Here is a 21,427-nt window from a genome sequence, read left to right on the forward strand (position 1 = left end):
ATATGATTATATTATAGCTAGGAACTCTAATAATAATATGATCGCAAATATTTGCTATTACAATATATTTGATATCGTATACCCAAAGGACTGTATAGGATAGAGGATCCAATATAGGATCGTTGAGTCTACGACGATCACTGCACCAGGCTGAGAGTAGGTACATGAAAAGCGGTTGCACGATGGACCTGATATATAGGTAATTTAGGGAAATTGACAGTAACGCAATTATAATTATTATGTTATCGTTCGCCCCAGGCCCTAGTCTTGGCCGTAGTACACACTACACACGCGTAATGCAGCCAAATTATTTGAGTGATGTTTGGCACTCGACGTCCATCGTTGTTGCAGACCTTCCACGGCACCGTTGCTCGTTGATGATTCACTTCATCACTACATAAACTATATACCTGGTATATAATATATATAGGTATATAAATATTGTCCTATATTATGATATTGTATACACGTGTACGTATACAGAACGGAAATAATATTACATCTATCGAATCGTGTTAGTGCAGAATTGTTAGTACCGGACGGTGCTGGTTTTTAATTATTGTTCTATACGTACCGTTTTAGCTACGACCCGGTTTTAAACAGAAGTCTAAAACGTAAAAAAGTCAAGTCCGCAGTGTAAACTGACAGCTATAGCTGGTACCTATATGTCCTGGTAACATGGTGTGCACTGTTGTACCGTAATTTTTGAAAATTTGCTATACAATATTATAATTCTTATTAATATTAACTGTTTTTTTTTAAACGTTTATATCCACTTGCTGCCAGGAAAAACGATTACAGTTTGTCCCACATCCTAATACATCGCACTAGATAGGCAGATTCGACTGACTCGATATTTTGCCTCATTTTATACGTGCATGAATGTACGTGGCGACAGTTTCACCGGTATGTAACTTTTTCTCCCCTGAGGTGCGTCTTCTAGTATAATTATCACTCGAACGCGCAAAGTGTTCGCATAATTTTTTTTCCAGTATAAATTCACGAAATCTTCCGAAATTTATTTAATTGCATCTACAGATCCTTTACGACTTTCGCTCAAGTGGTAATATGCGCTTCGGTGTATGTGTACCTGCCTAATTTAAAAAAAAAAAAACTGCACACGCACACTCATAAAATATCTTTATAATAACATGTCGATAACAAATTATACATTTATAGATTAACAATTTCGAAAATGCTCATCTGCACCGTCTACTGTCGTGACTATAATTATTTATAATAATATTATGCATTTAATATCCCAAATTATTATATGAAAGTCAAAGTACGTTGTGTTTTTATTTACTATGTTTAAAAACGTGATGACCATTGTAGTTAGAGGCGATATGAAGGAATTTCGTGAATAAGATGATTGAATTGTATATCGAGAGATTTACTTGGGTTTGGAGGAGTGATTTCTAAATGCTCTATGATAGCATAATATTATTCGATTATAAAGTTAAACCCTACAGTGTGCCTTTCATTAATAATCGTATATTGTTCTAATTAAAATAATATATTTTATATCTAATGGCTGTATATGGGTATTATATTAGATATTATACTATTTTGTAATTGATAGCACACTGTGTGCTGTGTTAATTGTGATAAAGTATTTTTAATGATTTTCTGTGTGAATGTTTATGTGCAAATACTAATTACTATTTTATTATGAAATCCGTGAAAATAGAGCGTATACCGAGATAATAAAATGCACTATTGTATCCACGTGCGATTTACGGTTCATATTGTTATGGCCACGTCACAATCCAAATATTATCTTTCCTCGCCGATGTTTATACACTTCGTGTAAACTATATTATATACATGAGTCGATATGCGCTGATGTTATTCCAACGCGATCCAATATAATATTATATTGTGTATTTACTATTTACTATTTCATGATATCGATAATATTAATATGCAAATATTACAACCATTTGGCTGCAATAAAGGTATGCGCATATACAGAGTGTAACTTATATGATAAGATTGATAAGTAAATAATTTAAGAAGTATACTCATGTCACCAAATTCTCAAAAATCATATTAAAAAAAATATATTATTACGTTCCAAATTAATTTAACCAAAAGAATATTGAGCTTTAAAAAAATTTAAAAAAATAAACTACTTGGCTTAGATAAATCTTTTTACCCTAAAAAATGTTCTTATAATTAAATTCACGAAAATACGAAACTTCTTTAAATCATTTAAGAATCGGACACACTAGATTTACCTACGGATATCTCATGGCTAATGACGAACCCTCCAGCTGCGAAGCCTGTCGTCAACTATATCCGTTTGAGATACAATAATAGTAATAATGCAGTATCCTAAAATATAATATAATATTGTGATATATTAATTTCTCGGAGATGGAATTCTACATTTGTACCTACAATATTATTATGATTATTACGCGTTTCAAAACGATATATTGTGAATACTGATGCATAATAATATTATGAATAATGAATGAACGTTACGCGGATGACTGGCGAAAGTGATTTTTTTTTTGTGATCGCCTCTGATTGTCCGCGGGATGAGAAAGACTTGAACAACGCACCCGCAGGATACTGTGCGCAGGATTAACGGTTATAATTTTAAATTAACTGCGTGTTACCCTATACCTATTATGGAATCAATTCGAGTCTATAACACTACACGCGCAGAATGACTGCGGCGATGACGACGAAGACTGATGTCGGGCCGTATCTGGGTCGCGGCGAGTACGATGAATGAAATAGCAACAATGACCGAACATGTCTGACTATACAGAAGCCACACTCTAAACCGACTATATAGATTTAACGGCGGAACTTGTGTTCAGAGATTATATTATGTACTAATCGTATTTTCTGCAGATAATGGAATAAATCGTCGTGATGCAACGTCGTGTGTTGTGTGTAATAATCATTCGGGTCAGAAAATTCGATTAAAATTGAGGATAAAAAAAAACCATTTCCGGCGACATCTTATCAGAAAAATATACAGCCATATACGTCATGGTAATCTTAATGATTTATTTACCAAGTCAAAAGTTGTCGTTTGATAATAATATTATATTATGTCAGGACATCATTATAAACTGAGACGGTAAATTTTTCAATGTTGACGTCTTAAACTGCAGGACTCTAATTTATAAACATTCCCTTTTTATTCCAAACAGCAAAAAAACATCAATATACGGTGGTAACAATAACATCGATCTTAAAAAGGCTACGGTTATATTACTGTTAGGCGAATCGTCCGAAAATTCTAATTTTATTTCAAACACATCTAAACCTATATACCTATAATATGATATGTATACAGTAATGTCATTATATAATTATGTTTAACATAATATTTACCGAAGCAATGGTGTTAAGTAATACGTACTTAGGTGTACCTGTGCACAGTTTTTAAAATGCAGGTAAACTGATATATTATATTAAACGTCGGTATTATTATGAAGCACAGTTTAACGATGATTTGATTTTAATGAGCCGTTTAAATTTTAGTGCCCCAAAATGTATAACCTCCGATTTAATGATGCGTTTAACGATGGTTTTAAGAACCTATATAAGTAGCCGTTACTGACGACTGTAAAACTATATCTATGTAGGCAATAAATATTTATTTCGTTTTTCAGATTATTATCGTATAATAACATCTGACCCCGATTTTAGAAATATGCGCAATTTTCGAATGTATTATATATAATACTATTGACTATGGATTTGATAAAAATGTACGTTTAATATTATAATACATTGACGATGTAAATGTATTCACATAAATTCCGTTAAGGCAGTCACTTTCGGTTCTCCGCAATCAATATTATAATATCATTATAGACACAATATTGTTGAAAACCGTACGCGCCTATAATACCATTCTGGTGATAATATGAAATTTGCAGTTATTTGTATACTTATATATTATAATGATTTATGTTAAAAAATATATAGTATGATACATTTTTTGTACTTATAGTCGTGTTTTTGAGAGTATATTTGAATTCCAGCCCTAAAATTTTTTAATGTTTTAGATTACACACGCTGATCAAGGGCAAACAACGAAACCTCTTATAATAATGAAATGTCGCAGTTCGGTAAAGAGACCAAAATTACATTCATGAATAGCGCTCAACATTATAATGGATTAAATAAATATAGGTTCCTCCTATCTACTTAATTTATTTTTATGTACCCATACAGAATACACATCGAAAATAAAATATAAAAATGGCACAAAACAACTGAAAAATAGCATCATCGAACCCGTAAAATAATTATGCAAATATGGTATATATACACAATATAAAATCATTGCACATACAATTCGGCATCATATATAATATTATATTTCATTATTTCATTATTTATTGAAGCGCTTTTAATTTGAAATTAAATTAAATTTTTCACTATTTATATGTATTTTTTTTTTTATATTTTATAATAAAGGCTTCAATTTCTAGGTGATATCAACTTTCATTTACGACAAAAATATCGTATCTTAGCTTAAAGATTTTATTATTAACCCTCCTTTTTATTCTGATACTATTATATTATTGTTAAAGTTATTATTTTACTTTTCACTGGCGAATCAGCAGTCAAAGATATTTGTATACCAATGGTTTATTTTTGGCACGTTTCTGCTCGCTTGGATATACGGCCGAGTGTCTAGAGTCACGCACTTTTACAACTTTTTTGTTGACTTGATTTATAAATCGAAAGTAGAGTGTGGCCCCGAATTAAAACCGCAATGCTAATATTCTTCTATTTCTTCCATGGTTTAGTATAAAAGGTCAATTTGGCCTCAGTTATTTTGGCACTCAGTTTTCCTGGACCACGGTGCGGTGGCAGCGTTGTTATATAAAATATAATACTAAAAAAAAACGTATCTATCAGTGCATAGAACTGTACATGATGGCGTGGAAACTTAAACTATCACTGTAGCTTAACACACGGAAGCTTAAAATGGGACACCGGAAGTCTTGGCGCGACAGCTATAATCAAATCGCGGTCATATCGCATGATTTGACGAATTTTTTGGGGAAAATCCAAAGAACCGTCAGTTTGAAAACGTCATGACGTGGGTGGCTGAATGACGTCATTCAATCAAACGTATTTTGACACGATTTATTTCTTTCTCAAATGTGGGAGGACCTCATGACGTAACTTCCATCACTTATTGCTAATTAACTGTCCCGCTCTGTCCCTCATTAGAATACATTTAGAACACCTTCTTTCCTATCTTAGTCTCAATTTTTCTCATTCAAATAGTGCACTTTGCTCCAATAGCATCAGCCAAATAAAGGTCTTCGTCTTTTTTTTCGTTCTTTATATTTGTTTAAAAATATAAAAATGTATGAACTTTGTATATTAACGGTGTTATCTACTTAAATCTGTTCTTTTATTTGTTTTGTTTATTATTAATTATGTAGAATGGTTGAAAATGGTCTTAAATAAAACAAACAATAATAAAAAGTATTAGTAGGTAATTACTCTATTTAGAACACGACACGACATGACATATAATTTTTATAATAATAATAGTATATAGATACTAACTACTACGTACTAGTTAATAGTTACCTATATATCTATAATGCATACCTCTAACGCGATACAGACGAAAGCGATAAATACTTTACAATTACCGATGAACGTACCTATATAGGTGATATTATATTGCGATACGTAAATTAAGTAAAATTGGCTGCATAGTGCATACTCATGTATATTACTCGTATGATATTATATCAATGGTTCCAACGAGGTATTGATGCGTACGATCGGAGAATGGGATCGTGACAGTGTATTTCGACAGCCGTCGTTTCTTTCACGGGTCCTAAATTAAATTATCTACCTTATTCAATTAATATAACGTAAAAAAAAAACCCAAAATACATATTTTAGCGTAGTAATCTCAACATAATAATATCATGCCGGTGGTAAATTTAAATTACGGTCGAAATTTGACGGTAACATGACTATAATAATACTTAATAATATGATAATAATGTTTAGATACGTACGCAGTTTAAACGCGTTCGATATTTTAGTATCTATAATACGCCGTTCCCCTTATACTTATGTGTCGTATTGGTTTGGTTGTTTATTGCGAGAAAAAAATCTGACACATAATCGCGTACCTACCGTTATATCGCTGATTCATTACAGGTACCAGATACTGGTTTTTATAAGTATGCGCCAAATACGGCTTATACATGTTGTACACTCATTATATTATTATAGTTGACTCTCTCAACTTTGTATATTATATATATACTATTATTGCCTTGTACGCGAATCCAGCGACCGCGAGACGTATTAATCTATGTACGAGCAGTCGGTCATCAATTTCACCGTACGCAAGCAGTTTTGAGAATACAAATAAAATAATAATGTAATAATACAACACTAAAATACTACTGTAATAATACTATGCTGTGTAATGCGCAGTTTCAGCATAAATTCTTGACTCCGTCTTGTTATATTACGTATAATATACGTCTTTATCGGAATAAACCATTTTACTGTCTTTCTGAATATTATAAAAATTTTAAATGTTATACAATATAAAAGTTCATCATCCAGAGTCTCGTGTTGAATTTCTTCAATATTTTAATTTTATAAATAGGTATATGAGAATTTGTAGTTTCACAAAAAAACGTCCAGTACTATAAAACGCTAAAAATAATAAAATAAATATCAAATGGACTTACGAGTAACGCGGGATAATATTATTCGGAAATCAAAAATTGTATAATACATCGATTTATTTTACTAAATTTAAGTAACATGATGGTTAAATGGATTATTTTAAACGCAACATTTGATATATTGTGTTTGTATGAAGGAACACTACACTAAAACGAATTCTGCCTAATATAAATTATTTATAGCCATTGGAGTGACTTTAACTAGTACTTTAAATTTGTAACTTCGATGTTTTGTACAAATTAACTATTACATTTACCGATACTTACATAAACTTTGATTTGTTCACATCAAAATATATCATACATAATGCTGGTCCCAATTTGCATCGGCCTAGCCATGTCCCAAATAACGATTATTTCCTGGATCTATATTGCACGTTATAATGCGTAACAATATCGGACAGAGACCGGAGTGCATAGTATTTTTCCACAGTGGGTTCTGAAATTAATTCGATCAATGAAAGTATGAAACGCACGTTTCATGCTCAATAAAAACTATACCTATATGGAATATAAAAACTTACCAACAAATGTCACTTGAGCTTGTTTGATTTCGTCATAATATTTCGATAACGCGTGTCGTTTTAAGCGCCGACCTTGCGACAACAACCCACACCCACGTACACACGCACCAGCAACAGTTTTCATTGTATGGTAATTTTTCGAACCTGTTTAAATCGGGCTTGAGATAAAATAATCCGTCGTGTGGAAGGGTGGTGGTGATACCAGAGCTTCCGAAAAACCCATTAACCATATAAAATATATATAATGAAATAAAAATATATATTCACTCATAGGAGAACAATGATCTTGTTTTTGTCGATGAAAGGAAAAACGAACACGGTCAACCTCCGCAGACGTTTTTCGATTTCACCATCGCGGTATTCGGAAAACTGAAAAACACCCGAAAATATATAATGCTATAGTATATGAACCTTGACCAATAGAGTATTACAATATTTTCAATACAATAGTTGACACAAAAGGTTCTCCAGAGACTTCCCACGTTTATAAAGTTCTGGAATTTTTTTTTAACAGTGCTCTTATAGCATGTGTTTTTATTTTAATTATATGTCAATGAAACAATTATTGTATTATACAATCATCATGAAAATATGGGAAAAACCAATAGGTAACAAACTCCGGTAGAGACAGTTCATCCATCGCCAATCTCGAGTTTGCCACTGCCGTTAGGTGTTGCTTTATATTATATTATGGTAGGTGGGTATATTGTGATATTCATCCATGCTATTATAATATATGTTAATAAAATGCTAAACGCATTGGAATTTACACGAAAACTATTAAAATTAACAATATAAATCACTATATTACGACGGATGTCAAATGTAATATTATGCAATATATACCTACTACATATTGTAATAATGCACTGCAATTAATTAGAAGGTCCGCTTTAAAATGGCATAATGTATTGATGCATTAGATTAAACCTCGCGTGCGTTTATATGAGTTCTTGGCTCGGCAGTGACAGCGCTTGTTTGATGTATTATTAAACGTATTTTCTCCAATATCTACAATATATCGTTGTACTTACTGTGTGCATTAGTATGTACCTAATATACGGTGAAGACCCATACAAATATAATGCTGAAACTTAACTCTACTGCAGCAGTTAAAGACTTTCACGTGAAAATGTTGACAAATTATAATGTAAGAAAATTGAAAGGTTATTCAAAAAAAAAACTTCCAAACAAACGTACAAACGGGAAAAAGTAAGTAATGTATAAACGTAAGTAGGAATAATTGCGTTAAAAAATTGTTTAGATATTATATTCATTATAAAATATTGTCACATATTATGTGCGCTAGTATAACAACGCCCAGTAGTGGTTCAAATACCTTTTACCACATTTTGTTGTTGATGTTGTTGTGATGAAAAGTATAAAAACTCCATTCGATTAAATGTGGCGCGGCGTTGTTGCGTGGGTGAGAATAACTAGTTTAAAATATGGTCCAAGGTTTTACTGTAGTTCTAGTCAAATCGCTATATTATACTATGAAAATAATTACCGAATACTTTAAGTGTACTACCTATTATACTAAGTGTATGTATTATATTTAGTTGTTTAATATTATAAAATAATTTCATTCCGACGGGAGTTTGGCCAAAAAAATTAATATTAATAATAATAATCATGTTATGATACACCATACGAGTAAATTATCCTACACACATACACACACGCATACATTTATGTATAACCTATACCTCTACTTTGCATACAATAACTGAAAAGTGTAATAATTGTCTTGTTTTCATCGGCCTAAGGGTGAATGCCGCGTGTATACCTGGATATAACCATATTATTATACCTGTGTACCTACCTACCGGACGTATCACATATTCTAATAATAAATTAATTGTGTGTATGTCTAATTAATATTGGTATTCTTGGGTATAACAATCTTAAGAATATCAAGCGAATCATTTCATTGTTCAGCAATATTCGCTTGAATAATTTACTATCCATCCGAATCTTCAATAGCGTATGTAGTAGGTATAGGTACAATAAAATCAATCGTTCGTCTTCGTACTCACGGGGTGTCCCCTGTAATATATAATGTCCTATTTTGTTATTTCTTTTTCATAATAGTAAACACGATAAAAATCTATCCGGCGGGTATTAATGTATTATAATGTGCCTATATCATCAGTCTCATAGAACGCATTTTGGGACACAGACAGTGGTCTCTACCTCTCTCTCCTTTTCTTTAAATCAATTTGCTCGTCTACACAAGGCAATAAAAGCGTAACTGTTAATAAAGAGTTTATATCGATTGAGACAATTGATTTACAACTGAATGAATTTTTTTTTTAAATTTAATTTAGGTACATTTATTAATATTATTAGCACCTATTATTTATTAAGGTTGCTTAGAAATTTAAATAACAACTGATTACCAATGTGTAATGTTATTATATTTATTATTTATTTTTTATTTTTTTATAATTTATTTTTTTATTTCGTTTACAAAATAGGAAATATTTTGTTGGTATTAAGTTTAAAATATACACATAAATACACTAAAACAAAAACTAATTAATTAATCAGCAGCCTTAATTAAAAAATAAAAACATTATTTTATTGATTACGATATTTATATCTCTGTGCGTCTGTGTTTGTATACATTTTAGTAATATTTTCCCGTTCACATTTATACATAATAAACGTTCGGTAATTGCTTAGAATGATTTTTTTCCATACGAACGAAAATAAATAAATAAAATATGCTAACGTCCTTACAATGGGTAAAAAGCAAAGTAATAGCTGCTGATATTGACAAGAATATCTCAAGGCTGGACACTGCTATTGTGGAGAATAGACATATTTATTCTCGGGGGAGCAATTCTCGCACCGTTTTCTTTAGTGTATTGGCTATACGAAGCAGAGGGTTCGCTTAAGCTACGGCGGCGTGCCGGCGATGCCAATAAAGGATTTTTTTCTTTCCAGGAATCCTTAGAAAATGCGGAACACTCAGTATCCAGCGCCAATTATATTTCTCGAGACCAATAATCGGAGCGTTTATAATATATAATGTATATGAAATATTTGAGTTTGATCAATAACTAGAGGAGAAAAAAACAACAATAGGTATAATAAATAATAATAATAAAAATAATATACCTGCAATGATATACAGATTATAAGTCACGTAGTGATTTTTTTGTTGTTTCGGTTTTTGTTCACGTCGACTTACACTCGTCGTCGTCGTCAGGCTATTTGGCATCTAATGATAATTTCGTTTTTTCTTCGCTAGCTGATTCCAAATCTCAGTTGTAATCACAACGGATTGCACGGGACTTCAACGTTTTGTGTCCCCTGCAGAAGAGCTTTTAATTTCTATCAAGTTTTCATCATTTCCAGCTTCATCACGGAGTAGATCTAAAATTATTATTTTGAGAGTATACGTCCTCTTATACATTATACCATACTGTTGACTGGGACTTATAATTGTGCCGTCTGTCAGTTTGGCTTATTTTTTAAATATATTTTATCGATTCCACTAGGTACTATAATTTATAATACACAGTTTATATTTATCGCATATTCATTTAAATGGGTCTTTGTCCGATACGTTAAGAATTAATAAGAGTAGGTTTTAAGGTGGACATAATAATATAATATAATATATAAATATACAACATACTACCTTTATGACTTTTAAAAAACCACCATTAACTGCACACTATGTTATTTTTAAATATTATATCCCAGTTATGTGTGTACACAATAGTACTAGTAATAATCGTATAATAATAGTATAGTAATAATCGTTAACTAGTAACTACCTAATGAAAATAATATAATATTACGTTATACTACCCATATTTTAGCAAAAGGCTAATGTCCTTTTATATTACTAAATATTATTGATTTTACCATTTATATGGATATTACTTTTTAATTTTATATTATTATATTTGAATAATAAAACATATTACGACGTGATTGACTCGTAAATTTTAATTGTTAAACGTTTGTAAAAATTTTCGAAAATATTCTATAATCTATCGAGATTCGCACCTCAGTGTATAAAATAATACAATATTATTAGGCATGATCATTTGTGCAATTGTACCCTGTCAAAACTAATTAGTAGAAATTATAAAGAGTTTATTTTTTATTTTTGTGCGCTCTCTGTTGTCACTACAACGTATTTGGATGCTAGTGAGCTATATATAGTTACGAACTATAATTATTATAATATACACGACGGACGACAGCGACCACATATTTTCTCGCTCGGCATCGGAACTTCTAACTTTGTTACCGACTGAGACGTGAACCACAATATTATCGTACCTATTTACTATAAATATAAAATTTTAATGGCCATAACAGTCTGGCACAAACGTGCGCGTATATAAACACCCCAAGTCTTCGTATATAAACTTTGCAGAGAAATAATACGTAATATTATATATATCATACGGTAGTGCACGACTTTTTAATATCCTCGAACGGTGTACCGCGCATTTCGCGCCGGAAACGTTCTATTTATGCTAATCGAACGACGTGTGGAAAAAAGAAATGTTACTATTTTTTTTCAGTCGACTACCGTGGCAGTGGCGAACACTCGTATTATAATGATATTATTATTTTATATTCAATGACGATTCGACCAAACCCTACCCGATCCGAACGAGACTGGGCCGCACTATAGGCCTTCTATGACTTATACCATATATTTTATACCTATCACATGCATATACGTATATATGACGTGCACCGAAACCATCGACAGAGTGGTCATTATAATAGGTATAACAACAACGTGTCGAATTATTCCTGCAGTTGCAGCGTGTTATATTGTGGGTATAAAATATGGGTGTACATTTACCGACCGTTTCGGAGTTTCCAGCGGCACAAGAAGGCGAGTATATCACGAATTTTCGTTGCTGTGAGAAGCGAAAAGTCGTATTATCATCGTCGGCTAGCTATATAGGTATACATAATATACTTTTTGACGTATGTATATACGGACGACGGATATCCGACAAGCAACACCATAGCGACACCCATATAACAGCTGTAGACGACGTTGTAATAATATAACGTGATAATTAAATTCTCCTCACACTTTATCCTGTGTGCGCGAGTGGAATGCACGGGTGCGTTAAATAATTTTTGCCCGTGGGGCTTCGCGACCGCGACGCATAGAAAGCTGACCCTGGTCTGGAAGAAATCGAGAGCAGTTGATCAGCGCACGGACACGGCCAAGGCAAACTTTTCCCCCTTTCTTTTACCCATCTCTTTCCGTGTATAATACTCTGTGCACATAAAATAATATAATACATTACGATGTGTACCTAAGTCGCCGCATTATTATCGAGATTGCACCATTGCACGAGACGTAATGAGGAAAGTAATATTTACTCGATCATAATATTAATGAATTTTGCAGTTTAGGTTAGCCAAATAATAATCTTAGTGTACTGCAGAGTGTTACACATATTGCTATAAGTCTGCTACTAATATACCTATGTATGCCTAGACATATGTATATCTACCAGATATCACGTGTCGTAATACTCATCGATCCCCCCCCCGTATATCACACAGAACATGTATATACATATAATGATTTAAAATGATATGCGTTATTATATATTATTATACTGTCATATCATTGAATGTCGCGGCGCCTGCGAATCACACGCGTTTCGCTATGGTGTGATATCTGCAGGACAAGAGAACGACGAGCGAATAAGAAGGAGCAGAGGACATCGCGTGGTCGATTCGTCACGCCTCACGCTGCCCCCTTCGCACCTCCCGCGCAATAGTATTGCAGCGTATGAATAGAAAAAGACGCGACGAATGCGTTGAAAAACTCGACGACGATATAGTACCCAAACGTAATCGACCTCCACTGGAACACCGTCACCGCCTCGTCCGATGGTAATGAACCGCCGCTGACCAGTGTGTTATTATTGCCTATATATATATATATATATATGCACGTCTTATCTATACATGTGGGTGTGTGCGAAGTCGGTTCACGTACTGCTATAATGATGCTATGATATGACATATACTGCACACTCCGACAAACAGCCGGTCGGTTTTTTCGTTGATATATACATGACAATAAGGTAATGATGATAATATTTTTTATATAATATTATTATTATAAATTGCACCAAAAGTATTGTATACTTTGCTCGGACGTTTTGTGTACATAATAATATATATCACCCATGATGCATATTATATAAATAACGTAATGATAAATAATAGGTGGAGCCATAAATAATATTATATAGCTTACATATAATATATAGCATGTATATTGTATATTGTATACTGCGCGACAAAGAAGTATAAATACTATAATAGCGGGCGATTATTGTTTACACCAATATTTTATACGGTGACTCGCACTTTTCGGAGAGGACTTTATAACTATAGATGAAGAGCATTAGACGACGCGTTTTAAGTAAACGCAATAATATCTTAATAACAATAATATCATGACAATAACTAACATGCACAATATCGCACGAGTACGTGATTTAATCATTACAGCGAATCGAGAGTAAATCTAACGTATTCAAAGAAGATCGAAGCAAGATGATAGAGTCGTGGACCAAATTATCAATTAATATTATGTACCCGTATGTGCTTTAAATATTTCGTTCACATGCATTTTTTTTTCAAACTTGTAAATGTGTGTTCTGAAATCTGATAAACTGTTAAACTCGTTGACGTTTCTGATAAAATGCATTACATTACAACGATTCATGCAAAATATTTTAAGTAGGTATATTATGATACATGAAAGACTTATTATGGTTAAAAGTGATTAATATAATGATATGCGTGATTATTTCTGGATCAGGTTCGTCTCTTTGAGCAGTTGAAGAAGAATCGATGTTGTCTCTGGATTGGGTTAGGTAACCTAGCCTTCACATGGGTTTGGGGATCATTAGATGTTCGTGGGGTCATTCGTCAGGAGGCATTCGGTTAACAGACGCAGTTATGATGTTGCATGAAATGCATTTCCGTTGTTCATTTTAGGTTTATAATATTTATTAGGAGTTTTATGTTGAGATGAGTGGTAATTTGATGATAATTTTTATTTATGTAAAGCATGCAATAATTATTCTTAACACATCCCCATTTTGTCATCGCCAATTGAGCACGTATATCGTATAAAATAAAATATAATATTTATAAAAACTTTGATCGAATGGAATATAGTGAGTAATTGAGAGAGGGAAATGGGGGCTAAAAATATAATATTTACGAAGCGTAAACGGTATTTTTTTGTCGGAAAAATCTATAGTGTATCATACTATAAATTTATTTCTATTTTTTTGTTTTTAAAATTTTATTGTTCTTTTCGCCGTTAAATAGGATTATGCGACGGCCGTTTTACTCGGAATTAACATATTATAATATCGATTGAACAACGGCCCGCCCGCACAAAAATCGTTCGAGTGGAATGGTCTAGTTTGTTTTTTAGCGGACAGGTCACGCGCGTAGGATTTACAACTATTTAGGACCGTACACGACGAAGGAAACTTATAACCGCTATATTCATTGGAATGTACAGCTAATACAGCAACAGCCACATCATTGACTAAGACATAGCGGCGTCAGCGTGGCTTAGGATTTTCAGTTTTTTTTTATTATTAATTAGCTTTCGATTCGGAGCATCGAACCGGTCTACGTCCTAGAATGTTTGGACAGACGGTGGCGCCCGCGCGTCCTTGGCTGGTCTTGGTGCCGGATGTGCGTGGAAGCTCTGCGGGAATATCCGCAAATGATAATTTACGATAATTATTTTACATTACAATATTATTATATGCCATAAACGTATATATTTACTACGCTATAACGTTATAACATTTTGGTTTCTACATAATATTCTTCGATAAAACGTGATTTTTTGATGACATTTCATTAAAATAAATGTCATTGTGTAACATAGAAATTCCTTCAAAACAAAATATGTATTAAATAGGTATTTAAGCAGTTTTCTTTCACTATTTTATTATACTATTATATATATATATTTGATAGTTATGCTAAGAGTTTTATTGTTAAAACAAAGGAGTGACATTTACATTTAAGTACCATAATAAAATTTTAGGCGCAATATTTTATGCAGTTGCATAACAACAACAGGATATTTTAGATGGATTCGTGATGAAAAACCCGATAGCTCTAAGTATTGGAACACTAAATTCGATTTCCAGCTCTATAAAAAAAAATAGTTTTCATTATTCATACCTAATAAGTATAATATAATAATTTATGCATCAAAACCATCGTATCAAAATACATTTTTATTTGTCGACTTCAACAGTCAATAATAATAAATATTGCAGTAGGTGTTGTGTAACTATGCTATCCAAGTGATTTTATGAACGCTTTGAAAAAGGCAGTCGATCGTATGGTTGCCGATGATTCATATCATCGTTTAACCATTGGGAACAAATATTTAGCTTAATTACAGAATATTGTACCTGCATTTGTTCTCTCGTTGGTTTTGTTTATTATATTAATTTAACTTTTAAGTGAATTATGAGATTATGACCATTTTTAAATATTAATATTTTGAATATTCATAACCCAGACTTGAGATTTTTTTTTTTTCCTTATTTGTAATACACAATCTGTACACAATCGGCACAATAAGAGTATGAGCTAAGACAATAAAAAAGACTTGAGATTTAAATTTAAAACATTGAAACATCTTAAAGCTCCAACGGAAGGATACAGATGATATTATGTTCTTGTGTCTTTAAGTTAGATAATGGTATGTCAATTAACGATAACCACAAAAAATCGAAAATACCGAATAAAGATTATGGTGTGTTATGCACTTATGCTTTAGTATGATGGAGATATAACATGCAAGTACGACATGTTCTTAATGTAACGTATTTGAGTCTACCTTGTAACGCCTTTTAATAGAGTAGATCGGAATAACTTCTACAGCATACTTATAACATTGCTGCAATGTTCCAATAGTTTTGGCCCTTGTGATGAGATCCATAGTCAGATCAACTATCTTTGATTAATGAACCCTTTTATACCTATTAATTTGACCAGTGACCACATACTTGTACAGTATTATTATTTATTATACATAGATTACAAGAGAGAATACTACGGTACTGTCCTTGATCAACGTTACCCAATTGACTCATACTTATACACTCATACGTCAAACATCAAACAACAATAATAATATGATTGGTCATCTTTGTCATGATCGATAACAAGGTCTAACCCATAATATGATATACACATATAGGTTAGGTATTTATATAGGTACTTATAGTTATTTGTACACGCATACATAATATTATATACTTAAACAATCTACTACAAACACAAACAGTATACTACAATACTCGTGTGTATGAAATGTGTGTGATTCTTAAATACTATAATTATATATAAAACCTAATATATTTTGTAAACACTTAATTTTGTTTATCTTCATATTCACCTATAATTCAAAAAATCAATATTGCACGTAAAATGTCAATAAAAAAAAGGTGAGAATGGTGCATGTATTATGCTGTGGACGCTGTGGTAGTTAGTCTTAAGACAGCGTTACCTAACGGCTAACTATGAATTATGATACCTAATTGTTTCATTTTAAAAGTCGACTTCTGTACAGTATTTGAGGTTAATCACCGAGTTAAAAAATAATTGAAAAAAAAGCAAACACGTGATATACACTTGTACAACATTTCGAAATTATATAGGACCTATTGTATACCAGCTACTATTTATTATGTGGATACCCGCCTCTTACATTCTTTTTTATCGGCATTGCAGTGGCTACAACTTTTGTTGCGATTATTATTACTTCAAAAGAATTGCAGTGTTTATCGCATTAAAACCTTGTAACTGGCGTTTCATGCGCGTGTTGTAATCCACCGGCAGATTCGAACTAAGACAAATTCGCTCAGACCTCTCATGTAACAGCTACTACTATATAATATGCAATAATAATATTACAAGTATGTAGTGAGAAAAATAATAATATAACAGGACACACAACCTTTGTGTACGATAATCCATATCCAACTGTTCCAACTGCAAAAATTTAGTATATATTATTATTACATTGTAATATAGTGTTTATATGGTTTTTTTTGTTTTTTTCTAACGCATATTGGTATTGTTTTTGTTACAGCCGGTAGACGTCGAGGTCTCCAAGCTAATGATCAATGAAGTAAGTGCAGACATGACGTGATGAAAACGTGTGCAATTATTATTTACATTAAGTACAAGTTAATACGCATATTAGAACTCACTCGGAGAACAATAATATAATAATATGTGGATTGTGTCTGGGTTGTTATATATATATATATATATATATATATATATTCTAAAATCTGAATTCATGGTGTTATAACGATAATTCATGTATATAGTATAAACAAGTACATACTACATAATATACTAGTTTGGTATATTCACACCAGATTTTACACCTATATAATGTTATACGTATTTTGCACACGTATCAAGTATTTTCTGTATGTCTGAAGTAATGAAGTATATAATATATTATAATACAAAACGTGTATTGGAGAGTTATGAAATCTATATAATAATTATAAGTTATATCGTTGTGTATAATTTGTTATACAGATGATTCTTAACTATGGCTCCTCAGTCCTCATAAATTTAACGCACCTATACTGCAGATATCGTTTGTATATAAACAAATACAATTTTAGACTTTTTCAGATAATATCTTAATCATACTAATATTACAATTAAACACAATGGCTATATACTTCTAACGTATTAATTCGTTCAAAGAACACCGAAAACACTTTGAAATTTTCTTGAAATCGTTGTATTCTCCTTATAGTCCCAATAGCTGCGCTACTAACATACAAAACTTGTGGGGTGATGGGGGCTGAATCGATATACCAGATACCTATTATACCTTGGTTGTAAACGGGGAAACAAAAATAATTCACTGCGCTGTACAATATAAGCCGGTGGTAACAATTTTACAGTCACTACGGTATACCTACTTATAATCACCCCGCCCTATATATGTAGTGTATAGGTCATACAACAATTGTCTATTTGTCTTGTAACGTGCACACATAATAATATAATATTATTATCATTATATTGTACCTGCACATAAAAAGCAACCGCCCACTCTGTCACCACTCGCCGGTATATTACAATACTTTAATTATTTACAGTTTCGCAATGCTCTTCGTGTTCATGCGACAAATTCATTATACGTATATATCTCATACTATAATATACACTGGCCGCACATTGTTGCGGAGAATTTTGGTTTGATGGCAATGATTCTTGTACATGAGCGGTCCTCGCCGTCGTCGTCGTCGCAACTAAAAGGTCTTTTAGATTATGGCATCTGTCACGATTCTTCGCAAAGACTAAAAGAGGAAAATATTTTATACAACAATTTCACAGTCCATAATCACGTCCTCATACAGAGGCGTAGATAGATAAATAAATCGAGGGCGGGGATGAGTGAGAGAAAACCAAAACCGTCACCGATATCCACGACGAGTATATAATATTAAAATGACGGTAGCGCAAAAAATAAGTATCTCTGGTCTGTAATCCTGCAGTAGATAAATATAAGCAAGCTTGTCGTGTAAAATATGTGCATAATATATATAGGTGTATACGGCGTATGATATATAATAATATTATATTGTACGGTTCGCGCACAAAATTGCTGTAACGACTGACCTTAAACGATTTAAACGCGCGTGTATTTCAACGCTGCGGGTTTGTTTTTTCTCTCTTCTATTCCCAAGTCCATCGTCGCTGTATATTTTTATTTTTTAGTCTAATCCTAATTGTTTTTATCATTATTATTGTTGTTGTTGATCGTCGGAGCGAGGTGCTTGACCGAAAACGTATGCGTGTACACATACACACACATTTCACACGTAGGTTTAAGCGATGACAACAAACTGCTCGTCCTCAATTATTATCCGCGTGTAAACGACGATGACGGCTATATAATATGTATATTATGCGTGTATATACGACCACGTCGATTGTCAATACAGCTCAGCGATGTATATACGACTTTACGATGGTAATGATTACCCTATGCGCGCACATGTATTGGTCGACAATACGTAAAATAATAATAATCATAATAATATACCGTTTGATGAAAATTAATATATTCATATATATTCATCGTGTGACGTTGTCATGATAATTTTACAATATTATTCTGCTGAACATGCGTAGGCGCAAAACGAAGACGATCCGGGTTTCTTTTACACAAATTACTTATACCAGTTATACCTTATACCTGTGTATGTATTTTAATACGTCGTCGCATATTATGACGAGAGTCGCAATAAGCTACCGATGTGACTGATGCATTTCCAGCCTTCCAGGTCATAACTAAATAAAAAATGTATATTGTATGTATGTATTAGGTTAATTAATAATAATAATTGTGACTTCAAAGTCTTCTCTCTAGAATAAAAGAAACTAATGAATTATCTGCAGTATTAATAATAAAATATAACATATCATAATATAAAAAATATCTGACGCAAATTCTGTGAAACCAATTTTTTTTTCTAGTTATTTTTTAATTTTACATTTTACATTTTTGTGGATCTATAGTGCGGCAATAAATATCGAATACTTCAGTCCCCTAATTTTATTAATGATAATGATATATAATATATATTCAATTTTTCATTGTCCTAATGTGAAGAGAATTTCTTATAACGTAACTTTTTTTTATAGTCGCTAATATAAGATTGTCTTATTTTATTTATGATTTTGTTTCGTTGTCGCAATATTATAATAATATTAATAATAATACAAGTACTAATCGTCGTCGATAGCTCAATTTATATGCGAGAGCGATCTACTGTGGGCAGTAATATTATAAATTACAATACGTACATAATATACGTATTAATTGTTAATATAATAGAGACGTAATAGAGTGATGGTAATTGAATCTGTCTGTTATCAACGGGGATGTCATAAAAATATAATACGTTCATCAAACTCTAAAAGCATTTTAAATTTCAATTAATCCTGAAATTCCGGTAAAAACCCCTTAGCCCCACTACAAAGGCACCAACAAAATATAGCTGAGGGGGGGAGAGCTAAAGTCAATACCTAGTTTCTGATAATAATACAGCTCGTATTATTATTATTATTATTTTGTAGAGAGATATAAATAATTGATATCAACTAAAATAGAGAGGGGCGTGTCCCTCCCGGCAACCCCTGCAGGCTCTCTTGCACCTTGGTCTCATCAGCACCCCCTGGCTACGCCACTGATGTTATAACAAATACGCATATATACGAGCTGACTATTATCGGCAGTATAACGTCATTAAAATTACGATTCGTGCATTGTAATAACCTACACACAGGTCGTTTCGAGCAAATATCAATTTCGTTATATAATTGATGTCGCTCTCGCCACTGCTATGATTCGCGACGCTGATCACAGAGTCCTGATGACCCGGTGCAGAGGAGACTTTTCTATGGAAACGTTGAGTCGTGATCTTCTGCTGCAGTGCAGTCGTCGTTTCTCTTACGATCTTCTTCCGCTTCTATATAATATCATTATCATAACACTCAGACGTAAACCGTATACAATTTATATGTGTATACTCACAGACCCAACTGCGACTCAAATTTTACGTACTTCCACCATACACGTTTCACGGTCTTGCATTTAAGAGTTAAGACACGCCAAGTTGTTTTCGCTTAAGATAGGAAAATAACAATTGGATACAAAGTCGTCGAAGTTTTTTACGGCAATCTGAGAGAATATATTTATTATACATTCCGAAGTTCCGTACCGCCTGTTGTAAATATTTAGATACATAGTTGGTATATTTTTGTAATAATATAATTCGGTGAAACGATGGTCCCTCATTTTGTAAAAATTGAAATTATTTACAAACGTAAATATTTGTCTTAATTGAAAACCATTGCATGTTTTAAAAATAAAAAATAAATAAATAATTAAATACTAATTAATATTGTGAACATAGTTAGCTATACATTGTAACATACATATTATATATTATTGAAAATTTTGATTTTAGTAAATAGTAATTACCTATGTTATTTAAAAAAAAAAAATCAAAAATTCTACTTGATAATTATTCTTTTTCACCAAGTCACAGGCATATACAGACATATGTTGTTGCT

The 21,427-nt window shown here is 32.3% G+C and overlaps 1 protein-coding gene across 3 annotated transcripts in view; it reads left to right on the top strand.

The window, feature by feature from the left end:
- LOC107163628 (uncharacterized) overlaps positions 1–21,427 on the top strand; it is a 70,486-nt gene that overhangs the window by 16,277 nt on the left and 32,782 nt on the right. For 2 of the 3 annotated variants that reach the window (XM_089222807.1, XM_089222809.1), the window contains exon 2: positions 17,403–17,441. The exons of the other annotated variant lie outside the window; for it this stretch is intronic. The gene's annotated coding sequence lies outside the window, so the exon portion shown is untranslated. The remainder of the gene's footprint in view (positions 1–17,402; positions 17,442–21,427) is intronic. 3 annotated transcript variants of the gene reach the window in all.

This window comes from Diuraphis noxia, unplaced genomic scaffold, assembly GCF_037042655.1.
Source record: "Diuraphis noxia isolate RWA-SAM2 unplaced genomic scaffold, SU_Dnox_SAM2 contig0003, whole genome shotgun sequence".
In the NCBI taxonomy this organism is placed as follows: Eukaryota; Metazoa; Arthropoda; class Insecta; order Hemiptera; family Aphididae; genus Diuraphis; species Diuraphis noxia.